The following is an 8,642-nucleotide window of genomic DNA, read 5'->3' as shown; positions in this document are numbered from 1 at the left end:
ACTCTGGTGGACGGGACTGTTGCAAGTGGCAATTGTTCGTGTCATTCTCTATGGTGGGTAGGATGACTCCCCCGTGGAGATGCGCTTCGAGATTCTGTATGCCCATAATGCAAGTGGCAATTGTTCGTGTCATTCTCTATGGTGGTCATGCACCGTTCTGATCAAGACTCGGATGAGTGTCTTATTTTTTCCTTCCACTTGCCCGTTCTCCGGCAGATCCATCACATCCTTGTTTACGAACGACTTGGCATTATCCGCCCTAATTATCATGGGCGCACCAAACCTGTAGATGATATGCTCTTTGATGAATGCGGCCATGGTTTCCCCGGCGTAATCTTTGAGGGGTATCGCCTCGACCCACTTTGATGCATACTCGGTAGACGTTATTATATATTTTTGGCGCTTTGAATACATAGGGTTGATTGGCCCTATAAGGTCCAATCCCCAGCTATGGAATGGCCATGGCATCACTATGATATGTAATTGGGTATGCGGAGCCCCGATAAGGGTTCCGTGCGTCTGACAACTTAGGCATTTTCGAACATACTCCACGGTATCGCTCTCCATGGTCGGCCAGTAGAATCCGCCTTCGTAGAGTTGTATGAACAATTTCTGCATTCCTTAATGCTCAACGTCGTGGGACCAGGTCATTACTTCCATCGCTTCTTGGTCGGATAAGCATCGAAGCATGGCGTTATTGTAGATTCTTCGATAAATAACACCCTCGTGCATGAAGAAGCGTCATCCCTTCTTTTGGATCTTAAGGGCTGCATGTCTTTCACTGGGAAGCTTTCTGTGTTGGATAAAGTCTATGTAAGGTCGCCTCAAATCTGTTCCTTCGACCGTACAGACTTCTGCGGGCTAGGGTGGTGCCTGACAGTCGGCACAACCATCTTGAAGAGCTTTCGCCTATGCTGACATGCTCGGCCAGTATACCCCCATCCTCTGGAGCTTTCTGTAAAGATGGACGGAGCCAGTTTGTCCGCACGTCTCCGCGTGTAACTCTTGGAGTATTCTCTCTACTTCATTTTTACCCACACATCTTACGAGGGATCCTCTAGCGGCTCTACAAGGATCCTTTGATCATCACAAACTGTTTTAGGTCTTGGGTGGGCATTACTTGTTCTTCATCCATTCGAGTCAGATCTTCGATGTATACTCCCCTCCAATCATCTGCTTCTTCAAAGGCCGGGTCTTCTTTCCAGGTGCTGGAGAGCTCTTTTCTTCTTACCGTGACAGTGACCTATTCTTCGCCATTTAACTGTATCTTTCTTTCTAGCGTCGCTAGAATGTCTGCATGCCGGTTTCCGCTTCTGCCCATATGGTCTAGTGTAGACCCTGACTGGTTCGTCAGATTCTGCGCCTCCGCTCGATAGGGCTCTAGGTGCGTCTCTTTGACGTGGAAGTCATCGTTTACTTGTTTCGTCACCAACCTTGAGCCACCATTTACTTCTACGCCCCCTAGGTCAAGTTCCTTTGCCAATCTGAGCCCTAGAATCAGTGCTTCGTACTTGGCGACGTTATTACTGCATGAGAAGTCTAATTTGAACGAGTACGAGAGTAGGTTGCCTTGTGGGGCTTCGAACACTACTCCTGCTCCTCCGACGGCGCCGTACGATGACCCGTCGAAGAACATGGTCTAAGTCTTGTCGGCCTCTGCGACCGCTACTTCCCCAGGTATGTATTCGTGTACCTCATCATCTCCTTCTCCCGAGAACATGGCTATTAGGTCATTATTGCTTGTCCTCTTACCGAAGTTGTGCGTTGATATTTGAGCTCAAATTCTGACAATTTTAGCAACCATTTGTCAGTTCTCCCTGTCAAGACAGGTTTAGATGCTAGGTAGGCTATGGGATTTGTTGCGGCTACCACGATGGTATCGTGTGTCAGGAGATAGGAGCGCAGTTTTTGTGCAGCGTATATGAAGACATTCTTACTCTACGCGCGGGTATCTCAATTCCGTGTCTCGCAGGATCCGACTAACATAATCCATGGGCGCCAAATCGTTCCCTCCCATGTCTTGTGCGAGGACCGCACCTATCGCCGAGTTGGTAAATGTCGTATAGAGATATAGGGTAATCCCTCTTACCGGGGGCCTGAGGACTTTAGGGCTGACGAGGCATTGCTTTATCTTTTTAAATGCCATGCATTGCATTCACCCCATACGAAGATTGTGTCCTTCTTTAGTAGAGGAAGGAACGCGGTCATTAATTGTGCCAGACCAGGTATGAAGCGCCGTATGTACGATATCCTCCCTATGAAGGCTTGCAGTTCCTTTGTGCTTGCCGGAGGAGCCATGATTGTGATTTCCTTGACCTTTCTCGGGTATACTTGGATCCCTTCATTAGTCACTACAAAGCCTAGGAACTTTCCTGATGTCACTCTGAAATCGCATTTGAGGGGATTCATCTTGAGCTTGAACTTCCAGCACCTCTCAAAAGCTGTCCGCAAGTGAGAGGCGTGATATTCGGCCTCCTGTGTTTTGATCACGATGTCGTCAACGTATACTTCAAATGTCTGGTGTATAAGATCGTGAAATATGGAGGTCATAGCGCGCTAGTATGTGGCCCCAGCGTTTTTTAAACCGAAATGCATGACTACATAGTAGAAATTTCCTATGGTGTTTGAAAGGCGGTCTTTTTTGTGTCCGATGGAGCCATCCATATTTGATTGTACCCGCTCAATCCATCCATGAAATAAAATCGTTTTTTTCCTCCCGTTGCGTCTAGCGTCATGTCAATATTGGGTAGTGGGAAGTCATCCTTCGGGCATGCTCGATTCAGGTCCCTATAGTCTACACAACACCTGATCTCCCCGCTCTTCTTCACCACCGGCACGATGTTAGCTAACCAAGTCGGGTGCTGGATAGGCTTGATGAACTTGACTTTGAGCAACCGTTCCACCTCATCCTTTATGGCGAGGGAAGTGTCCCTTAGGAACTCCTTTCTCCCTTGCTTTACAGGCTTGAATTCGGGTGACACTCCGAGGTTGTGGGCCACGAGATCGCTAACCAACCCCGACATTTCATCATAAACATAGGCAAAGACATCCTTGTAATCTCGGAGTAGCGCGATCAACGCTTCCCTCTATTCTTTATCCAAGCTCTTACTTATCATGATGGGGCGCTTATCCTCCTCCGACCCTGTGTTGACTTCTTCCATCACATCCATGGTTAGGTCTCCAGGCGTTCGTTCTCCCTCAACCCTGGTGGTTTCATCCGCGATATGCCCTTGCATTTCTTCGTCATCGATCGTTATGTACGGTAGTTCTGCTAGACTTTCCTTAATATCTTCAGAGGGAGTCTCCACTTTGCCTGCCATCATGTCGGCGTAGTCTTTGCACACCCGCGGATTCCCCCTCAGTTAATTTCTACAAGCGGCATAAGTGCCCTCCATCCGGCCTAGAGAAGCGTTGAAATCTAGGCTTCCCTTCTTGTTTCCTCTTCCTCTCGGCGGGGAATGTCATTTTGGATGGGCTGAACACAGACTTTGTCGGCTTCGGCTCGTTTTCCTCTCCCCACTTCGAAAGCGGGGTAAGTCGTACCTCGGGTGCTTCCTATGCCTATTTTGGTTCATTGTAGAAGACCGTGTCGGTCATGTACGCTTCCTATGGGTCGAAAGTGTTGCTCGTGGAAGGGATCCGGTATTTCCTTCCTCCTATATTAGTCTTGACACATTGATGGTACGTCGATGCCATACCTTGTGGTTGAGTAGCCACCCTCTTCCTAGTAAGACATGGAACGTGGTATCATCTTCTAGTACATAGAATGGCATAAGCGCTAGGATAGGGCCGACTTTCACAACTAGGTTGACGATTCCAATGGTTGTATGGGTATGACCTCTGAACCCCTTCACTGTCATGGTTCGCATTATGATTGTAGACCGCTGTACTCCTAGGATGTCTAACGTGTGCATGGAAACTAGATTTAATAACGCGCCTCCTCTCTCTCTTCAGTGGATGTTTGTTGATGTGAACCGTCAGGTACAAGGGACTAAGGTGCTCTCCAGGATAGCAGATGTCTACGTCTGTGAACACGATTGCTTCTTTGGGGGAGGGGTGAAAAAGAAGGGTCTAACAACACCACCAAATATTTCGCTTAGCAATATGTATGGACAAACTCGGATATGCTTTTAAGAGAATCAACAAGACTCGGTCAATTAAAAGTATATCAACGAGTTTATATCTCTCTCTTGATTTGATTTACTCAAGCAGGAACTGCGAATTCTAATCAAATGCAAGGAATAACTTGGATGGTACCAAAGACCAATATCCAAGGATCAACCAATGACAATCAACAACCAAAGGTTGGATTACTCTAATTAATGATCTAACGCACAACCTGTATTATTTCAATTATAAAGATAAAACAATATAATGCGGAAACTGAAATAACACAGACATCAGAAATTTTGTTAACGAGGAAACCGCAAATGCAGAAAAACCCTGGGACCTAGTCCAGATTAAACACACATTGTATTAAGCCGCTACAGACACTATCTTACTTCAAGCTAACTTCAGACTGGACTGTAGTTGAACCCCAATTAGTCTCCCACTGATCCAAAGTGCAGTTGTACTCCCTACGCCTATGATCCCAGCAGGATACTTCGCACTTGATTCCCTTAGCTGATCTCACCCACAACTAAGATTTGCTACGACCCAAAATCGCAGGCTTTAACAATAAACAAATCTGTCTCACACAGACAAGTATATTCTGTCTCCCACAGATAAACCCTAAAGCTTTTGTTCCATCTTTTGATAATAATCAAGGTGAACAGGAACCAATTGATGATCCGGTCTTATATTCCCGAAGAACATCCTAGATTTATCAATCACCTCACAACAATCTTAATCGTATGGCAGCGAAACAAGATGTCGCGGAATCACAAACAATGAGACGAAGATGTTTGTGATTATTTTTTATATCTTGCCTATCGGAGATATCAATCTCAAGCCAATCAATCTGATTGTACTCGTACGGTAGAAGATGTAAGATAAGATCACACAACTACGATAAAAGTAGTATCGGTCTGGATTTACAATCCCAACGAAGTCTTTAAGTCGTTAACCTGGTTTTAGAAGAAGAAAACCAAAGGTTAAAGGAGAACCGACTCTAGCACGAAAACTAGTATCACGCGTAAGGTGTGGGGATTAGTTTTGCAGAGTTGCTATATGTCCCCTTATATAGTCTTTCAAATCAGGGTTTCGCCTTGGTCACAAAGCAAACAATATCCACTGTTAGATGAAAACCTGATTTAGATTCAAGCTAATATTTCTCGACCATTAGATCGAAAACATAGCTTGTTATACACAAATGAAATGCACACTTCTAGGTTTGTTAACCGTACCCAAACGTGTACATTGTTGGTTCAACAATAGTTAACCAAAAGGTTAGCCATATGAGCATTTCATACCAACCATGTTCTTATTCACCATAACTAGTTCAAATGACTCAAATGAACTAGTTAGAGAGTTGTTCAATTGCAAGCAAATCTTATATACTACTCAAGATACAATTGAAGCAAAGATGATTTGATTCACTCGAATAGGTTCATGAACTTTATAGCCACGGTTTGCAAATTGCATTCCTTAGTCTTTATAAGTTTAAGTTCAGAAATCATCTTCAGATATATAACCTTCTTAAGTTCGCACACTAGGTTCGCGGACTTAAGCAACCTGACAAAGTTTACAAACTCCAGCAGAAAATCTCGGTAAAGACTTTCCGCCGGTTCGCGGACTGGTACTCACGCAACTAGTTTGTCAACTCCAGCAAAATTTCTCGGGATGAGAAGTTCGGCAGTTCGCGGACTTGGCAACAAGCCATTCTTCCGGTTTCTCTTGATCAACAAAGTTCGCAAACTTTGGTTCAAGGGATAGGACTTATACACATATGTGTTTCCACAACAATACTTATGTCCATCATTGGTTATGTAATCTAAACTCTCATTCCAATCATTGAAACATTTTTAGAGGACGTTATATAGTTGTTACACTATTTCTCGTCAAAGAAATTTTCAAAGTGATTGAAACATATCATGACTTTCGTCACTAGGTAAAGATAAACATTGTCGAAGCGAAACGCTTACCAACACATATTTTGAGATATAGATAAGCGAGGTATACTCGGCTCCAAATACCAAATGTGTATAATCCAATTTTATATTTATAGCATACGACTTCTTGTCTCAAAGAGTAGGAGATAGAGTAGATAGACTTTTGAGTGACAGATAAGTTCAAGTATTCACATACCTTTTTGTCGAGAAGTTCCACCGGTTCCTTGAGTAGTTCTTCTTCTTGTATGATGAATCTCCATGAAGTCCTTGAGCTCAACTGCACTTTCTATCCTAGTCTGAGACTTAGATATAATAGACTAGAAATCAAGACTTATAGTTTTGATCACTAACATTGACAAACATGCTTGAGATAGCAACGCATGCGAGTTCGACCGAGCAACGCTCTAACAGTCTCCCCCTTTGTCAATTTTAGTGACAAAACTATCAATACATATGGAACACAAAAAAGATAAAGAAACTTTAGTAGCTCCTATTCCACATGTCTAATCATCAACATTCCTCGAAATCTTCGTCACTTCCAAGTACTCCAATGATCCCAAATGTTGTAAGCTTAGCATCACCGTTGTTGAAGATCCATAGCTATAACAATGAGAAAGCATCGGTCTCAATCATTGTTATACAGTGTCATAGTATTATTACACAGTGTCAAAGTCCAATTGTATCACAAATTCAACAATAATACTATGGTGATATGTATCACTCCCCCTTATTCAATACTCCATCTCACATGGAAACCACTCCCCCTTACACAATGATTCGAAAACCATATGTATTTGTAGTGTGAACTACATATTAATTCTCCCTTTTTGTCAATAAAATTGGCAAAGGTACAAGAACGAGATCATAATGAAATTTCCGAAAGTGACATTTCATGACTAAAAGAAAAACAATACATACCATCTTATTTAGATGCAATCATATAGCCGAAGATAATAGCATTCATCAAGGAGTTTAAATATACAAGATAACCCCTCTAAAATTCCACAGCCGCACACCCCTCAAGATATGACCATTAAGCACAAGTTCAAAAGAACTCTCCCCCATTTGATGTCATTCCCGAGAGAACAACAACGAGCGACCTTAATTTCAAAAGAAAAGAAGTATTTTTATTGGACACCAAAAACCATGAGAATGATTTTCTATCTCCAAAAACTCAATCAAATTAATCATAAGTAAACCTATGATTAATTTAATTGGAATACGCAATCAAATTAAACACAAAAGTGATCAACTTAATTGATTATGCTCGACATAAGAGAACTTACGGAGCATACGACTAACATAACCATTAAAAAATGATTAGGATAGTCGTTCATATACTCAACATAAGAGGAATCTTACGGAGTATGAAAATACTCAACTAGGTTAATTACAAGAGAACCCATAATTAATCTAATTGGAATAGTCAACCAAACTAATCACAAAAGTAATCAATTTAATTGTCATTTGTTTTGCTCGACATAAAAGGACTTATGGAGAAATAACTAAATAACCAAACAAGATGATTAATTTAGTTCAATACGCTCGACATAACATATCTCACGGAACAACAACTAATCTAAGAAATCAACTTGGTTGTATAGTGCTCAACATAAGATACATTACGGAGCCTCACAGTAATTCATAAAATATGGATCAGGGATGATCGATACTGCGGAATACATAAAGATTCATTTTATCTTCAATCACTATTTGCATAACGACAATAATAGACATGATCCTTGAAAACAAAAGATTTTAACCTATCTTCCATCAAATAATTGACAATATAGGCTTAACTTTTGTATTTGTCAAAGGTCCATTCATTCTTTTACCAGTACGTGAATATTGAACACGAAAGACTTTACTTTTGACAAAGTATGGGACAACCATAGTTCACGGACGTAAACACCAATATCCCATAACAAATTGCAATATATCAAATCATAAAGATTAATACTGCAAAAAAACATCATCCTCCAAATATTTTTAGAATTTAAACCAATAAATCTAAAAAGGATAAGAAGATGAAAATAATATCTATGTGTAGTCACAATCATTGTTATTCAATAGTTATTCTTCCAACTAAACCAAAAAGAAGACATACTAGGCAACATGAAGCTTTCCCAAGGCCTCTTCAGAGAATTCCTTCTCGTTGTTGAAAAACCCATTGATAATGGGATCATTCAATTCCTCCAACTCTTTGGAAATAACTGTCAACTTACTAAGTTTTATTTTCAGTTTACGTATGGTGTTCGTTGTTAGAGACAACATCCATTCACGGTGAATTAGTTTTTCCAAAGACAAAGCGATTTGATATTTTAAATCGTTTCTTTTGCTGATAAATTCTTTACCAGGTTCCTGAAGTTAACATCACTTTGATAAAAGGACAAGAACCAGTTTGAGGAAGGACCTTTACCATTAATTGCAACCTTCACTTTCTTCACCCTTGTGGAGGAAATTCCTTTACACCGACGTACGTTAGCTGCTTCAACTGCATTCCTGCTTATGCTGCCTCTAGTTACAGGAGCCATAAAACAGGATTCCTTTTGGGAATAACACAACGTTTATGAACGACGAAAAATCTTAGAC

Source organism: Papaver somniferum, unplaced genomic scaffold (assembly GCF_003573695.1).
Source record: "Papaver somniferum cultivar HN1 unplaced genomic scaffold, ASM357369v1 unplaced-scaffold_154, whole genome shotgun sequence".
NCBI classification, from domain to species: Eukaryota; Viridiplantae; Streptophyta; class Magnoliopsida; order Ranunculales; family Papaveraceae; genus Papaver; species Papaver somniferum.
Note: the sequence above shows the minus strand (reverse complement) of the source record.